General features: G+C 38.4%; 1 long non-coding RNA gene across 1 annotated transcript in view; it reads left to right on the top strand.

Annotated features, from left to right (window-relative positions):
* Window positions 1-856: 856 nt before the first annotated feature.
* The window catches only part of LOC130835906 (uncharacterized), a 45,093-nt gene continuing 18,481 nt past the window's right edge, over window positions 857-27,468 (top strand). The window contains exon 1 of the long non-coding RNA XR_009049061.1: window positions 857-876. This is a non-coding gene — a long non-coding RNA (uncharacterized LOC130835906). The remainder of the gene's footprint in view (window positions 877-27,468) is intronic.

Here is a 27,468-nt window from a genome sequence, read left to right as displayed (position 1 = left end):
TGGGACATCTCCCATCTCGTGGATTATCTATTCTCTGATTTGACATCTAGATCCTGGGTCCTGGGAATTTGCTACTGACTCAAGCTCCTTGAGGGCAGAGACAGTTTCCTAACTGAGCCTTGTATTTCTGGCACCGCTTCGTATAGTTTGTAGATTTTAATTCAATTAAATGCAGATCCCTATCCAAGTGAAAAAAAGGACAAGTGTCTTCTTGCTGTTCCCTCTACCCTTCCAATCTGATCCTCCCCTCTCTCATCCTCAGCCCCAACTCAACCACCAATCATCATGAACTTCCTTTAGTTCCCAGTATGCCTCTCCTGGGACTTGTCTTGACATTTTGCAAGTGCTGTTCCCTTCTCCTAGAAGATCCTTCCCCACCTTTGCCTGGCTAAGTCATACTTATTTTTCAGGTCTATGCTTTTGTGTCTCTCCTTTGGAAATACTTTACAACTCTCCAAGTCTGATTAAGTATCCTTCAAAATTTGCTCCCATAACACACTGTGACATCATAATATTCATCAAACTATTGTACTGAAATATCTCCACTAGATTGTCAACTTGAGGGCAGGCAGGATATGTTACTTTACCTGCATATCCTTAGGAACTTAACACAATGACTGAGACATAGTAGGTGCTCAATAAATACTTCAATGAATAAGCAAACAAATGAATGAATAAATGCAATGACCAGGAATCCTCTCTCAAGAATTCCTTCCCCCAGAGGAAGGAAAGATCGCAGCAAAGTGGAGTGCATCTCTCTCCACAGATGCATCGGGAGTACTTCAATAGATGAACCAATTCCCACAGAAAATGAGCTGAACCCTAGCAGAAGACCTTGGGCACAGAAAAGCACTACAAAGATCCCAGCATAACTGGGTAGGTCAAAAGAATTCCTTCTCCCGAAATCTCTTCGGCAATTACGACTTCATTGTAGCACAGTGGCATTGTTTTAGGTAAATCTCTGTTACTGTGTTTATAAAAGAAACTGCTGAAACTGCTCATGAAGCTGGAAGTGCCATAGAATCAAAATCTTGCAGCTGTGTTTGCATCATTCTGTTCTGTGTAGGTAAGGATGGAACTCAGGCACCTTGCCTTCCACAGGAGATACCAACATGGCCTTCCTCCTGCAGTTTCTACATTGTCAACTGCTATGCCACTGGGTATGGGGATATAGTCTTTTTATTTTCATTCACTCGGCAAGTATTGATTAAGGGTCTTGGGGGGAAAAAAACCCATGGACTTGGCAGCCACTTAAGAATCAGAATTCCACTGAAGCCTGTCATCATCCCAGCAGTCATGAGCCAACAAATGCCAGGCAGAGATGGGGAAAGGGAAAACCCTTACAAACCATCTGAGAGTGCTAAGTTATAAATATGTATTGGAAAAATCCTTTGATCAAGTCTCAATATGTGCCTTTCCTTATCGTAAGGAATCATCCCCACCCTCTCTTAAAAAACAGATGAAGGCACACTTAGAGCCATCTGGAAGAAGATGCTGGTTGATTAGGGTTCAGTCTCTCTCTTTAGAGAACAGCTTACACAAAATTACACTGAATAGAGTTTCAGAATCAAGCTGCTCTTCCCTTTTCCTTTTACAACATGTACTTTACAGAATACATAGTGCTCTCTCTTAAGACATTTTTCTCTTTTATTTCCTAGTCTCTTTCTGACAGAAATTCCTTTCTTTGCAGAGAAATAAGGCTTTTCTTTCATTGCCTCTATTCCCTTGATGACATGAAGTATTCAATCACAACCAATTTACAGATAATGTTGTGCTAGTTTCTCGTGTATGTTTGTCAGTTTCGTCACCTGTGCCAAATTGTCAAATGCATGCCCTAGATAACGTGGATACCTCAGTCAACAAGTTTCATCATGCTTCGAAATGGAAACGTTCTGGAAATTTTCCTCTTGGCTCTTTTCCTCTTGCCTGTACCTTTTCGGATGACTCTGAATTGGATGTTCTCTGCCTGGTCAGTGCCTCTCATTCCTTGGGTCACAGTAGGTATCAGCCGGGAAAGGAGGGCAAAACAAACCTTCCATCAACAGGTCAGAAAAGTGTCTGGAGGGTCTACGTTCAGCGAACCTTGCTGATCTGTATCAGTGGCAGTCAGCTGAGCCGAAGCTCTCCAGGTGGTTCCTACTTTTCCCTATCAAGGAAAGGAAAAATACGAATGATAGGAAATGCTGCAAAGAGTCTAACAATCCAATTGTTCAGTGTCATTTGGGTAAAGTGGTTTGATAAGTTTTACTCTCAAGTGCAGGCTGGGAATAATTTTGGTCCGGGTATGGGGAGAAACAAGCAGAGGGGGTAAACTTAGTGCTGGCTCTGTTGATCCCACCAATATTAGTGACCCAAATTACTTTGCTAAAAGTAAAGCAAAAGATAAGAGGCAAGGTAACTCCAGACTACAGATTTCTAATCTCTAGATCTCTATCCATGTATTTCTGCAGCCAGACTCTCATTTTCTCTTTTAGTCAATAGGACCTGCATGGGCATGCTTGATGCCTCTCCCTCCATAAGTCGACAACCACAACAGAATAGTTGGCATGTCCCTACATTGTGGCATGAAGGTGGAAACTCTGAGTTCTACGACCAGCCAATGATTAGTCAGTGGGAAGCAGCTATAATCGAGACAAGAACTAGAGGCAAAAGTACTGCGTTCATGGAGGGCTGACTTCATGCGTATGGGCTTAGAGGAACCCTATGCTTGGTTTAATACTCTGCTGTCACCTTCTTGAAATTCTTAATAAGTGTTGAAGAAGGGGCATCGCATTTCCATTTTGCACTGAGCCCAGAATTATGTAGCCAGTCCTGTCTTCAAGACATATTGTTGAGACATTAGAAGAGCAGTACAGAAAAGTGTGTATGGCATGTGTAAAACCCAGCTCTTTGGGCTTCCTAGGTGGCACAGTGGTTGGGAATCCGCCTGCCAATGTAGAGGACATGAGTTCAATCCCTGCTCCAGGAAGATCCCACATGCTGCGGAGCAACTAAGCCCGTGCGCCAAAAAAAAAAAAAAAAAAACCAAACAAAAAACCCAGCTCTTTGTACCTATGTTTTAGACCATTCCCACTGCTCTCTCACCACCACCCCCCGAGAAAAAAAAAAAAAAACACTTATCATGTCTGGAGAGACAATTTTGTGGGTAGCTAAGAGTAAAAACTGCTAGATCGCCTGGTTTTGAAATTCACCATGGGAAAGTTACTATACTTTCTGTTGCCTCGGCGTCCTCATCTGTAAAATGGGGTAAGGACGGCACCTGCCTCATAAAATCACTGTAAGGATTCAAGTGGTTTAATAAATGGAAAGTCTTTAGAGCACAGCCTGGCCTTTAGTCATGCTAAATTATCTATTAGGTTATTATTATTAAATTAGGTTATGTTGTTATTTAGTAAAGAGATTATCTCTGGACGGCTATACCAGCATACCTCATTTTATTGCACGTTGCTTTACTGTGCTTCACAGATATTATGATTTTTCCAAATTGAAGGTTTGTGGCAGCCCTGCGTTGAGCAAGTCCATCTGTATCATTTTCCCAACAGCATTTGCTCACTTTGTGTCTCTGCATGACATTTTGGTAATTTTCACAATATTTCAGACTTTCTCCTTGCTATTATATTTATTATGGCGGTCTGTGTTCAGGGACTTTTGATGTTACTATTGTGATTATTTTGAGGCACCATGAACCACGCCCATACAGGACGGTAAACATAACCGGTAAATGTGTGTGTTCTGACTGCTCTGCCCACCAGCTGTCCCCCATCTCTCTCCCTCTGCTTGGGCCTCCCTATTCCCTGAGACACAACAATATTGAAATTAGGCCAATTAATAACCCTACGGTGGTGTCTTACGTGTTCAAGTAAAAGGAAGAGTCACGTCTCTCGCTTTGAATCAAAAGCTAGAAATGATTAGGAAGGCAGGACAAAAGCTGAGACAGGCCAAAAGCTACCCCTCTGCTGCTGAAGCATTAGCCAAGTTGTAGATGCAAAGGAAAAGTTCTTGAAGGAAATTAAAAGTGCTACTCCAATGCACACACGAATGATAAGGAAGCAAACAGCCTTACTGCTGATATGAAGAAAGCTTTAGTGGTCGGCCTAGATCAAACCAGCCACCGCATTCCCTTAAACCAAAGCCTAATCTGGAGCAAAGCCCTAATTCTCTTCAATTCTAAGGAGGCTGAGAGAGGTGAGGAAGCTGCAGAAGAAAAGTTTGAAGCTAGCAGAGTTTGGCTCATGAGGTTTAAGGAAAGAAGCCATCTCCATAACATAAAACTGCAAGTGCTGATGCAGAAGCTGCAGCAAGCTATGCAGAAGATCTAGCTCAGATAATTAATGACAGTGGCCACACTAAATAACAGATTTTCAGCTTCCCTGGTGGTGCAGTGGTTAAGAATCTGCCTGCCAATGCAGGAGACACGGGTTTGAGCCCTGGTCCAGGAAGATCCCACATGCCGCAGAGCAGCTAAGCCTGTGCACCACAACTGCTGAGCCTGCACTCTAGAGACCCCAAGCTACAGCTCTTGAGCCTGAGTGCCACAACAACTGAAGCCCACGTGCCTAGAGCCCATGCTCTGCAACAAGAGAAGCCACCGCACTGAGAAGCCCGTGCACCTTAACAAAGAGTAGCCCCCACAGCTAGAGACAGCCTGCACACAGCAACGAAGACCCAACACAGCCAATAAATAAAAATAAATAAATAAATAAAAACCAGATTTTCAGTGCAGATGTAACAGTTTTATATTGGAAAAACTTTCATAGCTGGAGAGGCGAAGTCAATGCCTCCTTCAAAGGACAGGCTGAGTCTCTTGTTAGGGGCTAATGCAGCTGGTAACTTGAAATTGAAGCCAATGCTGATTTATCATTCTGAAAATCCTAGGGCCCTTCAGAATTATGCTAAATCTACTCTGCCTTTGCTCTATAAATGGAACATCAAAGCGTGGATGGCAGCACATCTGTTTACGGCATGGTTTATTGAACATTTTAAGCCCACTGTTGAGACCTACAGCTCAGAAAATAAGATTTCTTTCAAAATATTATGGCTCATTGACAAGGCACCTGGTTGCCCAAGAGCTCTGATGGAGATGTGTGAGATTAGTGGTGTTTTCATGCCTGCTAACACAACATCCATTCTGCAGCCCATGGATTAAGAATTAAGTTTGAGTTTCAAGTCTTATTTAAGAAATACATTTCATAAGGCTATAGCTGCCATATATAGTGATTCTTCTGATGGATCTTGGCAAAATAAACTGAAAACCTTCTGGAAAGGATTCACCATTCTAGGTGCCTTTAAGAACATTTATGATTCATGGGAAGAGGTTAAAACATCAACATTAACAGGACTTTGGAAGAAGTTGATTCCAACCCTCATGGATGATTTTGAGGGGATCAAGGTTTCAGTGGAGGAAGTAACTGCAGATAAGATGGAAATAACAATTACTGAAATGAGAGCAAAGAATTTAGAATATTATATAAACTTGATAAATCAGTGGTAGGGTTTGAGAGGATTGTCTCCAATCTTGAAAGAAGTTCTACTGTGGTAAAATGCTATCAAACAACATTGTATGCTACAGAGAAATCGTTTAAGAAAGGAAGAGTCAATCAATAAGGCAAATTTCATTGTGCTTTTATTTAATAAATTTCCACAGCCTCCCCAACCTTCAGCAACCACCCCCTTGATCAGTCAGCAGCCATCAGTATCGAGGCAAGAGCCTCCACCAGCAGAAAGATGATAACTTGCTGAAGGCTCAGATGATGGTTAGTACATTTTAGAAATACAGTATTCTTAAATCAAGGTATCTACATTTTTTTAGACACAATGCTACTGCACACTTAATAGGTTATAGTATAGTGTAAACATAACTTATATATGCACTGGGAAACAAAACTTTTTATGTGACGCTTTCTTGTGATATTCACTTTACTGTGGTGGTCTGGAACTGAACCCACAATATCTCTGAGGTGTGCTTATACAATAACCCAGTAAAAGTGGTTCCATGTAGAGAAAAGGAGTAGGGAACAGGAATAGAAGCAGAAGTGGATTTTTTAAAATTCAAACTTACATAATTTTAGGGGTCCCTTTAAGAAAAGCAATACACAAATTATAAATTTTTTAAAAAGACATATATATTTAAAAAGAAAACGTTTTTGATGACAAAAAATACTACAAAGTTCAGAAAAAATAAAATTATTTATTTATTCATTGACTAACAAACCTTTAAAACACTTCTCCCTACCTTTTTGCTGCATAATCTTTGCCTCATCATGTGATAATTTGATAACTTTTATGAGAAAAGAAAGATATTTCTATTTCTTATGAGAATAGAAAGATACATTTTTCTGTCTGTAAGTTTTTAATCAGGGTTGTTGAGGCATAGTTAACATACCATAAAATTTATCATTGAGTTCACAGCTTGGTGATTTTTAGTAAGTTTATATAGTTGTACATGTTTCTTAAAATTTCCATCATGCCCATTTGCCTTTGTTTTGTTAAATTTATTCTTTATTGTTTTATTGTTTTTGATACCACTGTGATTGGAATTGTTTTCTTAATTTTACTTTCCGATTGTGTGTTGCTTGTACTCTACACAATTGATTTTTTTTGTTTATCAATCTTGTATCTTGCAACCTTGCTAAATTTGCTTATTAGTTATAGTAGGTTTTTTAAAAAATATATGTATGATTTTCTGCATATAGGATTATTTTGTCTGCCAAAAAAGACAATTTTACTTTCTTTTTTTTTTTTCCAGTTTGTATGGCCTTAATTTTTCACTCCTGCATTATTGCACTGACTAGAAGCTCCAGTACTATGTTTGATAGAAGTTTTGAGAGTGGACATTCTTACGCGTTCCTTTTATTAGGGAGAAAGCACCCAATCTTTTACCATTAAGTATGATATTAGTGACAAGTTTTCTTGTTCTGTCTTTTTTTGTATATATATATATACTTGATTTACAGTGTTACAGGTGTACAGCAAAGTGACTGTCATGTGTATACATATATACAATTATATATATATATATATATATAAAATTTTTCAGGTTCTTCCAATATAGGTTATTAACAGATATCGAATATAGTTACCTGTGCTATACTCTAGGCCCTTGTCTTTTACCTATTTTATACATAGTAGTCTGTATCTGTTAATCCCAAATTCCAAATTTATCCTTCCTCCTTCTTTCCTCTTTGCTAACCATAAGTTTGTTTTCTGTCTGTGAGTCTATTTCTGCTTTGTAAATAAGTTCATTTGTGTCATTTTTTTAGATTCCACATATAAGTGATAGCATGTGGTAATTGTCTTTCCCTGTCTGACTTACTTCACTTAATATGCTAATCTCTAGGTCCACCCATGTTACAGCAAATGGCATTATTTCATTCTTTTTTATGGCTGAGTAATATTCCACTATATATATATGTATATATATATATAATATTCCATTATATGTATACCACATCATATATATATATACACACACACACACACACACACACACACACACACACACACACACACACGTTTCTTTATCCATTCATCTGTCAATGGACACTTAGTTTGCTTCCATGACTTGGCTATTGTAAGTACTGCTGCTATGAACATTGGGGTGCATGTATCCTTTCGAGTTTTCTCCAGGTATATTATATATATATATAGGTCCAGGAGTGGCAATGCTGCTTCATATGATGGCTCTACTTTTAGTTTTTAAAGGAACTTCCATACTGTTCTCCATAATGATTGCACCAATTTACATTCCCATCTTTTCTCCACACCTTCTCTAACATTTATTATTTGTAGACTTTTTGATGATGGCCATTCTGGTTTGTTTTGAATCCCATTCACAGGTTGCAAACATTCCTTTCTATTCCTCATTTGTTGAGAGCTTTTATCATGACTAGGTGTTGGATCTTGTCAAATATTTTTGCTGCATCTATTGATTCTAGTAATATTATATATTATATTGATCAATTTTCAGATGTTAAACCAACTTTGCATTCTTTGGTAAAAATGTGTAATCCTTTTTTATATGTTGTTGAATTTTATTTACTAATATTTTGTTGAACATTTTTGTATCTTTTTTCATGAGGGACAGTGACCTTTAGTTTTCATTTCATGTAGTGTTTTTGTCTGGCTTTGACATCAGGGTAATACTGACCCCATAGAATGAGTTAGTAAGTGTTTCCTACTCCTCTATTTTCCAATTGAATTTGAGTAGGAGTGGTATTGTTTCTTCCTTAAACATTTGAGAAAATTAACCAGTGAAGTCTTCTGGACTTGAACTTTACTTTGAAAAAAGATGTTTAGTTACTAATTCAATTTCACAATTGAGAAATTCTGATAAATTCAATTTTGTTCAATTTCATCAAAAAGGGAAGAAAAGGGAAAAAAACTATAGAACATTTATAATCACATACACTATATGTTTGAGTATATTCCTGACAAGAGAGAAATTCTGTTTTGCCTAAACGTTGATAAGAACAGAAACCTCTGTTTATAATTTTACTTTTCTGCTGTCTCTAAGGTTTTGCCACAGACTAGCTTCTGGTGTTGTATAATTCATAACTAATTTCACTTGCACTACACGTATGCCTTCAGTGCTTGGTGCTGGGTACTCAGCTGCACCTTCACAAAGTATGAGCTCTGGTCTAGATACCATCATGTCATGATACTGTGAAGGCTGGAAAAATGGTCAGTAGGATCATTTATGGAAGTCAATTATACACTGAGCCTGATAGTAATAATGTAACTATATATAGAAGTGATTATAAACCACATAAAAATATCCCACAAAATCCAAGCTGAAATTTTCCCCAACTCAATGTTTTTTTTAGCTGGAACCCTAAAATGCCTGTAGCCACTTGGATGCCAACAAAAAGAGGAAAAGCATGACAGAATAGAACTGGAAAGAAATAGTTTTCAATACCAATTGTGATTAAATTATCCAACTTTTGCAAATGCTATGAAATTTTTGGCTCTGTGAACATATTGCCTTTCTGGGTCCATCTTAGAGTCTTGTGAGGGGTCCGTGCAAATGAGCGACTCTGAAACTCAGTACAATTTCATGATACATGGTAATCAACCTCTGGATAAAAGAAAGACTGACTCCGAAAAGTATTGGGTTCCTAATCTTCTTCTCAGCATCTTACAAGTTGTGTAACTGATCTATTGAATAGAATTTTCTGAGCTTTAATTTTCTCATGTGATATAAAATTAGCAACAGTAATTTTTGACATTATTAACCACTTCCTGCATGCTATGCACTTTAAGTGCATTATCTCAATTCTCCCTACATTTTGAAACAGGTTTTATTAAAATCCCCATTTTATAATGAAGGGAACTGGGTCACTTTCTTGAAACATACTAATGATTACCTGTTATCATTGTTCTGTGCAGTTAATGTGAAAACAAATAATCAGTGTACCTTTTACACTCTGCAGCATTACAACAACCCCCATCAGAGAGAGCCCTTGTAAGTGTGAGAAATTCATCAGCTCACCTGTAAGTCAGAGGACCATTAAATGGCCAATCAGACTGAGCAAAATCAGGTCCTAGAGCATCTCCAGCCTATCATTGCTGCTCATCAAGACACAAGTCCGGTGGGCAGAATAATTGCACACAGTATAGTGCAAGTTTTCCAACTTTACTCAACAGTAAAATCATGAAGAGGAAATTGTGCTTGTTGAAATAAAAATTGCCGTGACTTATCTTCAGGTATTTTGATTCCGTCAGTCCAGAATTTGGCTTCAAGATCTGCATTTTTATTAAATATCCTGGGTGACAATTTACTCAGATATAACCAGTATATAATTCAGTATATTTAACATAATGGTTTTTCCAGAAGGATACTTCAATGTCCTTATTTATTTCCTGGCTACATAAACTTAGGCAACTCACTTTAATTCAGACTCTCAATTTTGTATATATAAAATAAAAGCATTATGACTGGTTTTGTCAAAATTCAAAAAAAAAAAAATATCCTGGGTGATTTTGATGTAGAGGTTCTTGGGTTATAGATTAAGCACAGAGGAACTAGCTCTTAGTGGAAGAAGCTACTAGCTTACTTGGTGTTATTTTTTTCTTTATAACCTGACCTCAAAGAGAGAGAATGAAAGAAAAATTGATTTACTACTTAACTTGCTGATGCATCTAGGGACTTTGATCCCTCTGAAGAGGTGATCTTGTATTGTTATATATTATTTTTATTTTACTCTGATTGAGTTTATTATGTTTTCTTGTGAGGGCAGGTTTTGATATGAAGAAAATCTGAGGACACTAGGCCATTGCAATTAATGAAATCTTTCAAAGGAAAAAAAAGCGTATGCAACTGGGAGGACAAACTTGCCAACTTCTTCATTTTACCTGCTCAGAGTATTGCCAAGCAAGGCCAGAAAGTAACTTGTTACTTTATGGGACAACTACAGGCATATCATGGCAATAATTCTGCCATCTTGCAATCCAGCTAAAGACATAGGAAGATCTGAGATATAAGACCAATTACTAAAGCTGGTGCCTATAAAACAGACTGTAATCACCATCAGATGGGGACTATATGTCACATTTCACCAGATTAAGGATATTGATATTTTCTGTCAAATTTGTTCACATATATTACGGTGACCAAATATCTCTGCGGTACCTTGCTTGCCCTTTGAGATGTAAATAAAATTCAAGTGGACCATATTCCAGGTGAATTTTGTGAGTCGGGAGCCTCTGAGTTCTCGTCTTCCTAGAGCAGGAGTCAGCAAACTTATTCTGTAAAGGGCCAGATAGTAAATATTTTCAGCCTTGTAGGTCATACAGTCTCTGCCACATTACTCAACTCTGCCAATGAAGCAGCCTTAGACACAATGTAAACAAATGAACATGGCTGTGTTCCAATAAATCTTTATCCAGACTTGGCCCAAGGGCATAGTTTGCAGACACGTATTCTAGAAGGTGGAAGCTTACTGCTTACCTGCATCTCTCTCTCTCTTCTTTTTTTAGAACTTTTGTTGAGATATAATTGACATATGATAATCTGCATATATTTAATATGTACAATTTGATGTTTTTTCTTATTAGTAATGTATATATGGCTATTCCAATCTCCCCATTCATCCCACCTCAACCCCCTTACCTGTATCTCTAGTTCTGAGTTCCTGCTTCTGCTGAATTAGTTTGGTTTATGGTCATTTTATCATCGCATGCATGTCTCCCTATTCCACAATTTGTAATGCTAGAAATGGAGCTCAAGCAGCCTGTGTGGGAGATTATTCTTACTGAGATCCGATCAGGCACCCATGTCTAACCATGAGACATGTTTCTCGTTGGTTAACTTGCTTGGCATGCTTCAATCTGTTATATAATTCTCAACTGACTCATTGATTTTTATGTGGAAAACAGGTTGTACCACGTCATTCATGCTGGAGGAAGCAAGAATGGAGCTGATGGCTTCTCAGCAAATTCTTGGGGTAGGGAGAGACGTATGGGCTCCATAGATTACTCTGTGAGCCACCAGTTGCCAGCAAGTGCCCCAGATTGGGATGGTCTGCCATCTAATTGTCTCCTCTGACTGAGAAAAGTAGGAGTTGCCCCATGACAGTTGGAATCCAAGAAATGTCACATTTCTGCATATTGCTAAATCACGTTAAAAACAACTTGAGCTTTTTATTTCCCACAATTTCTGAGAAGTCCAAACTCGGTGATTTTCAGTGCTCCTTACTCTTGCCTTGGGCTATAGAAGGACCTCAAGATTTATGCGGCACAGAAAAATAGAGGACAGCGCCATTCCTGAAGTTCTGTGTGCTTATGGTGGCTATAGCCCGTGTTTTAGTGGTTTGTTCAAATATGGGCAGCTGTCAGGTAGCCCCTATTGTTCCATCCATGAGTGACTTAAGGGCCTTTCACCAAAGCTCCCAAGATCACTGGGCTTAATTCACAGTCCTTCCAGCTGCAAGGGGCTGCATTTGAATGGGCTCTGATCTATGTCACCTGTACAAACCGATGCTCTTACCCTCCTCAGTAGTAAGAATCAAATCAATTTCATGGGAACTTGGTTGCTCTCCTTATCAAATTTTATATCACCAAGACTCTGAACATCTTTCTTTCTCAGGAGATCAGTTTAATATTCTTGTTGGATCCAGAAGGTCAGAGGTACAAATTGTTTGTCCTCCATAGTGATTTACTTTGTCTTAATTGAACTTGAATACTTTAGACTGGACATGTAATCTCCAGTTTACAAGCCCTACCATTCTCTATGATCTTGCTCCAACCAGCCTTATTTGTTGCTACCTGTCTGGTCTTGGAGGAGTGGTAGAATAATTCCTCTTGATTCTTCCTGAAGAGTTTATAGTTAGTAGGAAATCAAAGAATTTGTTTTCTCTATAGGGAATTTTACTACATAAATTGTTAAACAAACCACTCTGTTGTACAAGTCTATGGATTCCAGCCCACCAGTGCTTCTCAAGGTATGGGCCCTGGATTAGCAGTATCAACACCTCTTGGGTACTTGCTAGATATGTAAATTCTCAAGGCCTACCCCAAGTCGACTGAAGTAGAGTCCTGGGAACCCAGTAATCTGCATTTCAACAAGCCCTCCACGTGACACAGATGGATGTGTTAAGCTTCAGAAGCACTGTTTTAGAATATGTTATACAGTGGGAGTGATCCCACAAGAGAAAAATCTGTCATTTAGAACTAACAGTAATCCTCACGTGAGTCTTTAGTCCTCTGTCCTTTTCTTTCTATACTCTCTTGGAGTGCATATTCTCTCAAAATTTTAATTGATGCCCTCTTGTGGCTATGAGAATTCCCAAGTGTAGAACTGACCTATTATTTTCCTTCTGGCTTTTTATTACTGTTTCATTCCAGGAAAGCTTGATTATAATGTTCTGACATAATTGGAAACTATATTCTTCATGTAGGCCTCCCACACAAAGTTTCCTTCCTTCTTTTCCCCTTAATCATGAACAACCCTGTCACAGGACTGGACCAAGCTAGGGTAAGTTGAATGAGTCACTGATTTCAGGTGTGAAGTTTAAGGGGACACCCCAGAAATAAACTTACATACTTCTGGTCAATTAATCTATGACAAAGGAAGCAAGAATATACAATAGAGTCAGTCTCTTCCATAAGTGTTACTGGGAAAACTGGACAGCTATATGCAAAAGAAAGAAATTAGAACATTCTCTAACACCATATACAAATATAAACTCAAAATGGATTAAGGAGCTAAGTGTAAGACCAGAAACCATAAAACTCCTAGAGAAAACATAAGCAGAACACTCTTTGACATAAATTGCAGCAATATTTTTTTGGATCAGTCTTCTAAAACAAAGGAGATAAAAGCAAAAATAAACAAATGGTACCTAATTAAACTTAAAAGTTTTTGCACAGCAAAGGAAACCATTGACTAAATGAAAAGACAACCTACTGAATGGGAGAAAATATTTGCAAATGACATGACCAATAAGGGGTTAGTGTCCAAAATATATAAAGAGCTCATACAACTCAACATCAAAAGAACCAACAACCAGCTTACAAAATGGGCTGAAAACCTGAATAGACATTTTTCCAAAGAGGACATGCAGAAGGCCAACAAGCACATGAAACAATGCTCAACATCACTAATCATCAGGGAAATGCAAGTCAAAACCACAATGAGATGTGGCCTCACACCTTTCAGAATGGCTATCATCAAAAGAACACAACAAACGTTGGATGTGGAGAAAACCTCCTACACTGTTGGTGGGAATGTAAATTGGTGCAGCCAGTGAGGAAGATTTCTCAGAAAACTAAAAATAGATTACCATATGACCCAGCAATTCCATTCCTGGATGTATAGCTGAAACAAACAAACAAACAAATAAAAACTACTTTGAAAAGATACATGCACCCCAATGTTCGTAGCAGCATTATGTACAATTGCCAAGATATGGAAGCTACCTAAGTGTCCATCAACAGATGAATGGATAAAGAAGATGTGATATACATATACAATGGAATACCACTCAACCAAAGAAAAGAATGAAATTTTGCCATTTGCAACAACATGGATGGACTTGGAGGGTATTATGCTTAGTGAAATAAGTCAGACAGATGACGACAAATACTGTATGATATCACATATGTAGAATCTGAAGAATACAACAAACCAGTAAATATAACAACAACAAAAAAAGAAGCAGACTCCGATGTAGAGAACAAACTAATGGTTACTAGTGGGGAGAGGGAAAGGGGAGAGCAAGATAAGGGTAGGGGATTAAGAGGCACAAACTATTATGTATAAAATAAGCTACAAGTGTATATTATACAGCATGGGGAATATAGTCACTATTTGATAATAATTATTAATGGAGTATAACCTTTAAAAATTGTGAATCACTGTACTGTACACCTATAACATATAACATTGTATAGCAACTATACATCAATAAAAAAAATTTAAGAAGGCACCAAGAAAAATCTCAGTAATCCAGATAAATATTTTAATGAAATGCTTTTTTCTACAAAGTTAAAATTAATGCAAGAAAAGCCATGCTAAACAAAAATTTTTTGAAAGAATGGATTAGGACCTTGCCATACCAAGCCACATGAGCTTGAGGCAGAAGAAAAAATCAGTAATACTGTTACTGATCCTGGCTTTATTTAAAATTTTGATATTTTGTTTATTATAGACGTCTTTGCATAAATTTTTATTTTAAAAAGTATTGCATTAATTATTTTTTATCTTGGTTACTCAGTTTTTTGGTGCACACTTAAATTTTGTGCCTCCCTTGCTTCAGCAAACCTCTAAAGGTTGAGTGTCAAGGTTTCTCATACACCTCATAGCCAAATACAGTTCTTTGAGAAAGGTGCCTCTTGCCTTTCTGTTCTCAGAACTCTGCTGACTACAAATGGAACCAGCATGCAGGAAAGAAAGTTGATTGTGTGCAGTGACTTGAGAGGCATTGAAAAGTATCTGATCTGTCAAACTCATCTTCTCCTTTTGTTTTAGGTTATTATATCATAGTTGATACTTTGGTCTCAGAGGAAATAAAACACATTTTGGTTCCAGGCTCCAAAGGGGATACAGAGAAAAGACTTGGATCCTGTAAGTCTCCCCTGTATTGGTTTAACAAGTGGTGGGGCTCCCAGAGAGCAAGTTCCCAGGTAAAAGGAGCGTTGAAATGGAAGGGAGAATCCTAGAGGAGATGAAAAAAATCACCCCACCTGCCCAGGGCTGATGGCTATCTGCTCGCCGTCTCTTTAACAACTGCACACTCAGTATGTAGTAAACAATCTCACACTTGCTCACAGACTGCTTTGTAATTAGTCTCTAGATGAATCAGATGTGTATATTTATATTCAACTAGATTGCACTTCTTCATGATAGGGATCAGTTTTTTCTCTCTCTTTCTTTTTATTTTGTTATTTTTTTTCTTTAAAGAGGATGAACTAAGCAGCCGTTCCAGAGGCATTACCTTCATTACATTTGACCTCATTCATTCAGTCTTCTTTATTCAGCACGCAGTACACTTGAGAGCAAACAGAATTGAGGAGATGTCATTGAATGAAGCAACTCAGCATTAGAAAAAGTTAAAAGCCTGGTTGCCTTTGGTGTCTACTGTTTGTGACAGTTACATGAAGATGATGTCAACTCTCCGAGAGCTTCTAAAGCTTGGAGATAGATGCGTCCAATGCAGAAGTGTATACATAGTACATTATAAAATAACTTAAAACAGTAAATCAGTGTATCAAAGTAAATTGGCAGTTAAATCACATTCTTAAGGAACAGCAGTGTTTCTTTCATATGTTTCCAAACCAAATGCTACACATGCCCATAACCAAACTCATGGGTCTTTGAAGAGGCAAACATTCTGAGTGCAAATTCACCTTTCATGCAAAAATTCCCAAACCCAGCTCATAAACATGGCCTTCATAAATCACCAAATAGTCTCTTTGGTTGTAATACTATACGAATTAAATTGTCAAGAGTGTTTTCTTTTATAGCAATTGATTCAGTATCTTTTAAAGTCCTCAAAGCTGTCAGCTCTCCAAAGTCTGAACTCCGATAAATAAACTTATGCCTTCCTTTGTATTTAGAAGTTTACAACAAAGAATTTCAAGCTCTGACCTGTTGAGAAACTTACCTTCCTAGAGTGAGATTTTATTACTATGGTAACTTAACAAGACAAAGGTATTAAGAGTAATTTTCCCTAGCACTTTCAGGAGAATTTGCCATTTCTGACTCGAAATCACTGTCTTACATTAAAAAATGAGAAAGTAGATGAATCATTTATTTTTATATTCTTTTATGTTCTAGAATAAATGTACAAGCATATTAAATAGAGCAAGTATCTTTTGGAACATTTTTTGCACTGGTGAAAAGTTGCTCCGCTTTTGTGAGGCTTTGTGTCACCAAGACAGTAAAGATGCCAGTCCACTCTGCTTGGCTCAGCAATTGCAACAAGTAAGGAGGAAACTGCATCAACTGCATGACAACTTAATTTGTTTTGAGCTGATGAATAGGCATGGTAGATGCCAACAATTGATGGATGAAAGTGATTCCCACATCACTGTGAGTCCTAGGGATTCACCTAGAAAGTCACGTGTATAAACATCTCTTGGAGGAAACTGCTCCATTTCTCAGTTCCCTGGGACATGGGGCACACAGACCTCACCATGGCTGCCCTCTAAATCTGTGGAGCATGGGAGCACAGGCGTACAGACAACAGACACGATGTCTATTTCTCTGTATTATATGGGGTTGGCCAAAAAAAGTTCGTTCGGGTTTTCCTGTAACACCGCATAGACAAATCCGAACGAACTTTTTGGCCAACCCAGTTTTATCGAAGACTCAGTGGAAGGGCTCCTGGCGGTATCACGCAGCTACTCTTCTAGTCTGTGAAGCCCATGACCTAAAGGAGGGAAGGTCCCTTCCATGGGCTCTGCTGTCCTCCTGAGGAAACCTTGAGTTACACTAGGAAGAAGCCAAGGCCTTCAGAATCATCTTGCCCAGGACGATGTATCAGCAAGTAGTCATAAGGTAATTTCGAATGGTATGAGGTTGGAAGGAACTTATTTTGAAAGTTTTAACATGATCTCCAGGCAGCATCACAGCAGAAACAGGAGAGAAAAGTTATTCAAGATACGGGTGTGTGTACGTGTGTTTGCCTGCGGATGTTTTGCGTGGTTCTGAGTTTATTCCTTTGAAAGCCATCCTTCCAGGGTTTGTTCCCTCTAACAATATCTGCTGAGGGTGAGTCCATTCCCTTTCAGTTGGATGTAATTTGCAGCCACGTTATCCCGTCTAATAGGAACAAAAAGCAGCCAGAAGGATTTCCTGAGCAGCAGCTGGCACGTGGAAATGTGTTTTAATTTTGGGTGTCATGACATTTCCTCAATTACCTCATTGACCTGAATCACACTTCCTTACACTGCTTTCAGCCTTACTGTCTGGAAGTTACAGACACGTTTTCTTATTTGGATAGCCCAAAGAAAAACCATCTGCAAGTCTGGATGCTATGGTCCTTACAAATGTTGGACATATGCAGAATATGTCATTTGAATTTGTAACGTCCCAAGAGTATATTTGAACAAGCCCGCCAGTCAAACATTCACTGGGTTTATTTCTTTGCCAAAGAGCCATTCCTGGATGATATCTTCATTTTACAAATCGAGATAGATAGGCTCATGAATGATAAATGTGGATGGTAGAAAGTACATATGGCTAAGAGAAATAATAAAACATAAAGATATTTAAGTGAAATCTACTGGACAGCAAGGACACAAATTTATGTATGTTCTATAAAGCAATCTGCTCTCATTTCTCCTGGTGGATGCTTAAGAAATACTATTCTTCATCGTCACCTATAGCTGGCATAAAAAGTTTGGTAATAGCTCTCCGTTGTTTTTCAAACATACTGCAGAAAAAAGATTGGTCAAATCTTTGCAATCACTATAACTTGTCCTTAGGAAGACATTCAGTGCATATTTTTGCTCCTTCTTGAAGGTAAATATCAAAGAGTTTAGTTTACATTAGACAAATATATTAACCAGTCATTCACACATAAGTGTGAGAAACAAATTGAAAATATGATGTGTTTCATTGCAAAAGATATAGCATGGTTTTCAGTAATAAAGAGAGAAATAATTAGCCCTGACTGATAAATATGTAGCCTAAGAGTCATATATAATTAGCCTTTTGGGGGAGCATTATTGCAAAATAGATGAAATAATGATTACTGCAGTAAATATCCGCTTACATTATGAATGCATGTGAAAAACTTTGATTTCTTTCCCTATTAGTTGTTTTCCACTGTGATTGCTAATGAATGGCATTTACTAAGCTACTTACTGGTGGAAGTGTCGACATACAAATAGAACCTCTGTTCATTTCATTATGTCCAACCCATAAGAAAATTAAGGCTGGTCTTTCCCAGAAGTGTTGAGGGTACATTGTGTCTGAGATCAGATGGTCAGGTGTGTAGCTTTTGTGAATAGGCTTGTTCTGCTAATATTTACCAAAAACCACAAGTTCCTGTAGCTGGAAGATCCAGGAGTTAGCCTATTGTTTGAGCAAACTGAAGCTTTCTTTGGAAAATCTTGGCAATGGGAAGTGCATTTGCGTATTTATTTATAAAAACTGTCATACAGTTTTCTTTCTAAAGAAAAATAAGTCTTTAATTTCCTATTGAACTTGTTCAGTTGACAGAAAAAAATTTTATGCAGCAGCCCCATGCATAAAACATGAAACAGGAACAAACTGCTAGTACTATATGGAAATCTTCTGAAAGAAGGATCTCTTCTGGTTTGAGTCATTTACATTGAAAATACAAAGATAATCTTATTGAAAGCAGTGCTGTATGAGGTGGGTGGCTGAAATAATTTTCATGTTTCTTGTCTTTAAAGGCCAGAAAATATGGTAGTAAATTGAAACAGGCACATGGTGATAATTTTAGGAATGGATTTGCAACCCAATCATGACAACATTTTTTTTTCATAGCACCTCCTAGCATGATATTTTTCAAATATCAGAAAATACTAGAAAACTCATCATAGAGATATACAATCTATATTATCTGCATGACTTTTAGTAGCTCCTTTGCAGCTACCAGCCTATATCATTTCCTAGACTGTCTTGGTACTTCAGCAGTGTCTCAACCTACAACCTTGCTCACACGGAGATGCCATTTCAGGAAGGAATCTAACTTACCACAGCACTCTGGCCTCAATCTAGATTCTAGAAGGCTAGCAAACCCCTTTATTTTTTCAGATGCTCCTGAATTTGCCTTACTGGCTACAGCCTGGCCTCGGGTTTCCACAGTTACTCCTTTAAAGCTTTGAGACTGGGTCAAGCCAGAAAGCCCACAGTAATACCAGCAGGTGCTCTTAGCCTAATACATTTAAGAAATTCTGAATGCTGCTTACTTCTCCTGTCCCCTGTCCCTGACATTTATTGGGGCCAGAAGAAGGACTCAGTATTTATTTGCTTATTTATTTTTAATTAATTTTTATTGGAATACAGTTGCTTTACAATGTTGTGTTGGTTTCTGCTGTGCAGCAAAATGAATCAGCTCTACGTATACCCATATCCCTCTTTTTTGGATTTCCTTCCCATTTAGGTCACCACAGAGCACTGAGTAGAGTTCCCTGTGCTACACAGTAGGTTCTCATTAGTTTATCTATTTTATGCATAGTATCAGTAGTGTATATATGTCAATCCCAATCTCCCAATTCCTCCCACCTCCCAGAACTCAGTATTTAGACCCAGGCTAAAAACACATTTCAACAGTGACCTGGAGCCCTGAAAATAAACCTAAGGCCTCCAAAATGGACCTAAGATTTCTGAGCAGGTCTTGGCTAGCTGAAGCAGCAGTACAAGAACTCTTTGGAAACAAAACAAAGCAATACTTTGCCAGCTAATTAGCTTTCTGGTTACTGATAGGGAATTTTAAGTTTCCATCTCTCCCTCATGCTAAATTGGCCTGGTATTAGCGTAGCCATATTATGGCAAAAGACATGTGTCTTAGCCTATGTGTGTAAATATCATCTTCTGCCTGAGTCGATCAAATATTTTTAATGCATTCCTTCCATTGCTAAGCACTGTGTAAGGTGCTATGAGTTATACAAAGAGGCAGAAGATTCAATCCTGAGTTTCAGGTTTGCAATTGAGTTGATAAGACCAAACTAATAGAAGTCAAAAAAGCAATATATTGCTAAATTATCTGGCACTGAATTTAGCATGATAGAAGTTCACAGAATAATGAAATGATGTATGAGAGTTGAGCTGGGGAAGTTTCAACGAGAAAAGAAACACTGGAGCTGTTTCTGAAAGGATGGTCTCAGGCAGGGTGGTGGAAAGACAGCCTTCTGGAAGCGAACAACAGCGTTTTAGCAAATTCCTCCAAGTGGAATGAGCATCATAAAACTGGAGAATATGGAGGACATCTATTTCACTTTTATTCCATATTTATAAACGTGGAAGACAAGTCATACTCTTTTCCCAGACATAATTGTCTGGCTTAATGATGTAACTTTTCTTCCAATATAATAAGTTATTCCAAATATAAAATGGTCATCTGAAAGAGGAAGAATCTTTTCCTCAGCTTGTCTGGACTGCAGTTTTTTTTTTTCTTTAAGACATAAAAATAGTATGTTAAATACACTAAATTTTCTTCTTCATGTAGAGTATGATTTTGGAGATATAATCTTAAACAGAGCCTAATACATGGTAACTTATTGCATCAAGTTTTAAATTCCTTAATGAAGTTACTGTATAGCACAGGGAACTCTACTCAATAGTCTGTAATGACCTATATGGGAATAAAATCTAAAAACGAATGGATATGTGGATATATGTATATATATAACTGATTCATTTGGCTGTACAGCAGAAACTAACACAACATTGTAAATCAACTATACTCTGATAAAAATTGATTAAAAAATAAATTCCATGATGAAAAAGAAAACATTTCTTATTAATTATGTCAAAATAAACTACCTTTAAAAGTACCTTAGGCTTTTCAGGAATCTAAAGATGCAGAAAATAATTATGATGTAGTTCAAATCTAGGTTGCTATAGAATCTTACGTACATGCATTATGTCATGTAGGTTAGCATGTCCTAGGTTTGGTAAAGCTGTGGCAACCTTCCCATGGCTACTATTTTGTGTAAGAGCAGTACCCAAAAATGTCAAAAAGACTAGTTTCCACGCATTTTTTTCACAATTGCAAAAGTCAAGTGAAACATCACTAAGGATATGATAGTGTCATAGAGTTTTAGAGTGTGAAGACATCACAGAGATGATCAGCCACCTTTTCAGGTCACAGTGGACGAGTTAAGCTGTGTTAGAAGTCCTGTCTCATGTCTGCTTTGCTGTAGACTCTGACCACACTGGACTCCCTTCTGAACCTCCTTACCTATAGGTTCAGGGGAGCAGGGAAGGGGAGGTTTCCCTGTGTCTAATGACCCTGAGTAGAGAGTAGAGACCACATCACCCCCAGGTAGTCAACAGGGGAAGGAGCAGCTTAAGCCAGTGCACGAGTGGCAGTGACCATGGTGAGTCAGAGGCCAGAGGAAGGTCCTGCCTTACTCTCGCTCCACGTAAAATTCCGTCCTGTAACTAAAATTTTAAAAAACAGATCTTAATAAATATAGATGTGGAGGAAGACATTTAAAATTTGCAAGCTATGTTCTACCTTTAGAGATAGAGGCTCAAGTGTATATAGCAAACTAGGATAAACCACATAATAGGCGTTTTTTGTTATGTAAAAGATAAAACAGAACTTTATCCTACTTCTTAAAGGGAAATTTGAATACAGGGAAATAAATTAAACTTAGATATTTCAATCTAAGTGAAGTTCTCTGTTTAATGTAAATTTGGTTAAAGTATGTTTTAGCAGTTGCTACCTAGAGGCCAATGTGTGTTTTTTTCTCTGCTGAATTAGACTCTTCTGGCATATTCATTATCGAGAGGCCTTGGAGAGTGATTTCTTGTCTGAAGTTCCCTTTCCCCCCACACCCTCCCCAAAGAAAGCTGGAGCCATTTCAGTGAGGAATGGCTTCAAATAAGAAAATTCCTTACCTAGGTGGAGTCAAGAAGTTCACGGGGTTTGATGGTATGCAACCTGGACAAAAAGATTGGTATCTATTGAAGACTGAATAAGCCAGATTTGGGAAAACAATTAAAGTTGCAGTGCCATATATGGGTGAGGTTGAGTCCATAGGACCAGACCACACTCCTAGCTGTGAGAGCTGTGGTTTCCCCTGAAAGTAGCAGATGACCTGCTGTCCATCACCCTGGGAAGGGGTCAATCTTGAGGCACGAGTAAGAACTCAGGACTGTCAGGCTTGGGGGGAGGTACTAGGGTCTTTTCTCCTCTCTCTGAAACCTCATGGAATCCAAGTAAAGCAGACGTGCTAGAGGGCCCCCCTGTTGAAGGGTGGCTGGCTGTCCCTTTCCAGATGGCAGCAGACTGGGAGGAAAGTGGAAGATTATCATTTAGGAGCTCCCTGAAGAATGTCATCCTGGCTTTGAGGTTGAGGGTGCTGAGCACACCTGTGTGTAACTTGTAATTTATTCTGTACGTGGGCAGTTCCTTCTATTTTCCATAAACTTTCAGTGAAGACTGATCAGAAGGTACCACCTGGTCTCTTCTTTGCTGGAAGGAAAGAGCAGTGTCCCCTCTCAGAAGGAGCTCAAAGACACTTTGAAGTTGACTAATTTATGGTAAACAAGTAGGTAGGACACAAGCTATCATTTTTGAAACTTTAAATGGAAATAGGACCTTATTTTATATTCATATGTATCTGAGGCTTAAGCATTTAATTATACTTACTTGTGTAGTAAGTACCAGAGACTGCTTCCTTCTTCTTTTCTGGTGATCATAGTAAATCATCATGTGACAGACCATTTTCTGGAATTTCTTGAATGGTTTCTTTAGATAAATAGATATAGGATGACTACTGGGCAGTCTTCAGCTGGGTGAAGGGTATAATGGAATTCTTTGTGGCCTGATCAAGGCTAGCTCTTCACCACCTTAATTGCCATGTTCGGTTACTAGAGAGAAGTTTAATAAATTATAGAAGGAACCTAGGGATTTTTTTGAGAAAAAGGGCCCCCAGCCCTCTTCATCTCTTGGACCAGGACAGGTAAACCAAAGTTGGCAAGAAGCACATCAGGATTCTTCAAAGAGAAGCATACAAAAAAAAAAAAAAATAGGGTTTGTGTGGTTACCCTTGGCATATTACCAGAAAAAGCCTATTTTAGAAAAAAACACGCAGCTGAGATTGGCGTGCATTTAAGATCCAGCTATGCTGGCACACTGTTGTGGTTTTAGAGCAAAGGCTAAGCATTTGAACATGGATGATTTTGGTTTATATATAAGGTATCATTGCAGGATTGACACCATTTCATGGCATGGTAGAGGGTTGATTTTGAACAATGACATTCAGTGGTAGCAGAAATGCAGAGCAGTACTGCAGGATCAAAATCTTTCCCCCATTGTACCGAGTAAGGCTCGAGCTCTTAAACTTAAAACAGGTCCGAATGTGTGTGGGAGGGGAAGGCTTTCCAGGGGAAGTCTCAAGAGTGAGATACTAGACTTCCCACTAACAAGTCACGTGGATACTCACCAGAAAAATAAAAGAATATGACTGCTTTGTGCCCCTGTGTTAATGAATCATGATATGTTTGCTACATTTGTAAAATTAAAGCGAAATCACAAAGGTACATTGTGTAGGGTAATCCCAAATCACAATACATACTGTGATTTCTCCTTTATGTTTATTCATTTAAATGTGGGGTCCAGGGACTCTTAGATCAGCAGAAACCCTAGAAACCTTAAGAAGATTTGGTCTCTTCTTTGAGGTCTATGAAAATAAGTCACAGCTAAGAAATTCCCTTGCGTGGATCACTGCGGGCTAATTCCGAAATCTCCCTTTTAACTGATTTCATTGGAAGTCAGGAAGAATATAATATGAATGCTGAGCACTCTGTCAACCTGTGGCTTCTCGTTCTATAATTGATTCAATAGTTTGTTGTATTCACATACCTCTTCATAACTGACAGTGCCCTTTTGCATATATTATGTTGTTTGTGCCTCATGGCCACACTGATGGATAAGTAGAGCAGTGACTACTAATTCCACAGAATACATGAGGACACTGGGGCCCAAAGAGATTAAATGATATAACCATAAATGAGCTCTAGGGAGTTTAAATTTAGAGAAAAGTTGCAAAGGGAAAAATAGCAATGCTAGTGTGAGGACATATGGCAGACACCACTTTAACCAAGTGATCCAGGTTAACATGACCTGTAATGAGACCTATTGATATCATGTACCTCCTGATATTATGCACTGAGAAAGGCACAGCATCACTTCTGTAGGATTGCTGCCAAAAACACTAACCTGAATCATGAGAAAATACCAGACACACTCAAATTCTGATCATTCTACCAGATTGGCCAGTACTATTCAAAAGTGTCAAGATCATAAAAAACAAAGAAAGACTGAAGACTGTTCAGGACTGTAGGAGACTGAGAAACCATGACGGCTAAATGAAATTTGAGAACCTAGATCTTGGGTCTTGAAAAGGACATTAGTGGAACAACTGGTGAAATTGGATGAGATTTGTAGGTTAGTTAATAGTATCATTGTCAATGTTAATGTCCTGATTTTGCTAATTGTACCTTGGTTAGGTAAGACATTAATATTTGGGAAAGCTGTGAGAAGGGTATACAGGAATTTTGTGTTCTGTCTTTGCCACATATTTAAAAGTCTGAACTTATTTCAAAATCAAAGTAGAGAAATAAATAGGTTTTCTCCTGCAGCCAAACCAATTTTAAAAAAAATTTTATTGGCATATTGTTGATTTACAATGTTGTGTTAGTTTCAGGCGTACAGCAAAGTGATTCAGTTATACATATACATATACTCATTCTTTTTCAGATTCTTTTCTCGTTTATATTATCACAGAATATTGAGTAGAGTTCCACCAGTTTTTATCTGCAATAAAAATGTACATAAACTTCAAAACTAAACTGGTAATCTAAATACATGGTTTATTCATTATTCAAATGAATAATTTGAATTTTTTTTTATTAATCAAATCCATATGTGATGCTCCTAGGGGAATTTTCTATGTTCCACTGTAGAATTCTGGGGAGATATAGACCATGGCAGTAAAAGACTATAGGACTTCAATTTAGAGAGACAAATCCCAGCCCTGCCAATTTCTATGTATGTAAACCCCAGTTTCCCTTCCTGAGAAATGGGCATAGGCAATGGTATCATAGGATTGTTGTGGGATCGAATGAGTCAGTGTATGCTTGGTCCTTACCACTGTGCTAGGTACCAGTTCTAGCTTTTGAACTATGATTTAAATAAAAGGGTGAGAAATGATAGCTTCCTGGGCCAGTCATCACTTTGTGTCAGAATGGCTCCTTTGGTAGATATTTCACCAACATAAATGGACACACTTCCTCAAAAGCTGTTTAAAGCAGGCTCATTACTGATAAAAAAAAAAAAAAAGGGAAAGGTTGCCATTTACACAAATTCCCCAGGGATATGTTGACCATGATAAGTGAATCACTAAAAGCTTGCCATGGAAAAGATCTCAGCCGTCACCACAGCATCAGTAGTCGGTCGGGGACTGTCCCTGGAAGAGAGAGTGGAAAATGGAAACTCTGCCCAAAGTTTCAGCGCCTGTGATGGAGAGCAGGGAAGAAACCACGGCTGCTCCAGGAGCCCAGAAAAACCTGCCCGAGTGGGCCGACAAGGCTTTAAACAACTTGGAAAGGCTCTTCAAAGAACAATTAAAAACAACCTCCCGCGGTGGGAGGTGAATCTGGCTGGGAAACTCCTGCTTTCTTTCCCCAGGGTAGAATTCCCAGGCTTCTGGATCCTGGTGGAGTGCCCTTGGCAGTGGACATGGATGTTCTCTCTTCACTTTCCCGGGACTCGGAGTGATGGTTTTGAGAACACAGGGTGAAGAACATCTGGCTCTCCTGAAGCTGAAAGAGATTTGTAGTCAGCAGGTGGGGGTTGGAGGTTTATGAAAATAGTGGGGTGAAGTTCATTTTGTGGACAACTCTTGGCCCTGGGTGTTATTTATTTCAAATTTTATACTGCTGGGCTCCTGTGGGCTTATTACAGATCAATTCATAAACAAACACTCTAAGTTGTGTCCTGGGGATAAATGATGAGTTTATGTGACTTTGGGGTTGCATGTTAGAGGTAAGAGAGGAGCCACAGCTAAGAACTCAGTGTAATAAACTGAAATTCCAAGCTACACCCCTATTTGGGTTAGAGATTACAGAGAAGTCCATGAACTATACACAGTTTTAAGGCGCTGAATTAATGTCTTCAGCATTTCTGAAAAGAATTACTGCGGACTGAGGCAATAAATAACCCCACAGAGCACCCAGCTTTCCTTAAGAGTGTATGAAAAGATAAAATAAATACTTTGGAGACTTGACATGTTCTATAAAATAACTTTAATATGCATTTAATATGAATTTAATGTAATATGTATTTCTAATAGTAATGATCCAAATCATCATTTATTCAATCATCTTGCAAATATCTATCAAGTGTCTACTATATGCCAGAACTATACATGAGCCAAGATTCTAACTAATTTATATTTAATATTTTTTGATGACTTAATCGTTTCCCTTTCATAAAAAAGCTTCTACTTTCTGATGTAGTGAGCATCGAGAGATACCCTTCCCAAGATGCCTGTATAGCAGTTTGTGTGCACACACTGTTATCTTTGTGTGTTTAAAGTGGTGGAAGCTTATTGGATGAAAGTTTGAGTCATCATGAGAGGGTTATGTATGGCAGTCCTGTCTGAGCAGAGCCGTAAAAGGGAGGCTGTACATTCCCAAATTATACATGAAACTGAGAGATGTTTATTTCTCACTGTGAGGTCCATCTCAGTGAGATCTCGGGAAGAAAAGCCATCATCAAAGAGGAAGAATTATGATTCCAGGAGATCATTTCACTTGCAAGTCTAGTGTCTTTTTGCAACACAAATTGTAACAGGTAGACAAAGATATAATTGAAAGAGAAGAATGAGGGGGAAATTATATTGGCGAGGAAGAGAATCAGACAGAAGAAAATAGAGATTAAAAATAAGAGAAAACAGAAAAGTGAACACACTTGGAAGGACAGAAAGTGCCCCCCCACCCCTCACACCTCCCCAGGTGCGATGCAGTGGTCCTTGTAGCATAAGCCGCCCTTCCTGCTTCCATCCCTCACCCTCAAGAGAGACTCCTGCCCAGAAAGAATGGTCAGAAGCTCTAAACAGGATGCAAACCCAAGATTTGACGTCAAGATCAGGGAAAGATCACTCTATGAAACTGACTCCAGATGAACAGCAATATTCATTGGGTCACTTTGTTGTCTCTGGGGTAACCCAGAGTGGGAAATGATGTGTAATTGAATTGCTGGGATCGACATGGTTCTCAGTTCAATCAATCAACAGAACACTTCATTATATTACCACATG

The sequence above is a fragment of the Hippopotamus amphibius genome, chromosome 14 (assembly GCF_030028045.1).
Source record: "Hippopotamus amphibius kiboko isolate mHipAmp2 chromosome 14, mHipAmp2.hap2, whole genome shotgun sequence".
Lineage (NCBI taxonomy): Eukaryota > Metazoa > Chordata > Mammalia > Artiodactyla > Hippopotamidae > Hippopotamus > Hippopotamus amphibius.
This window is presented reverse-complemented; position numbering and strand designations above follow the sequence as displayed.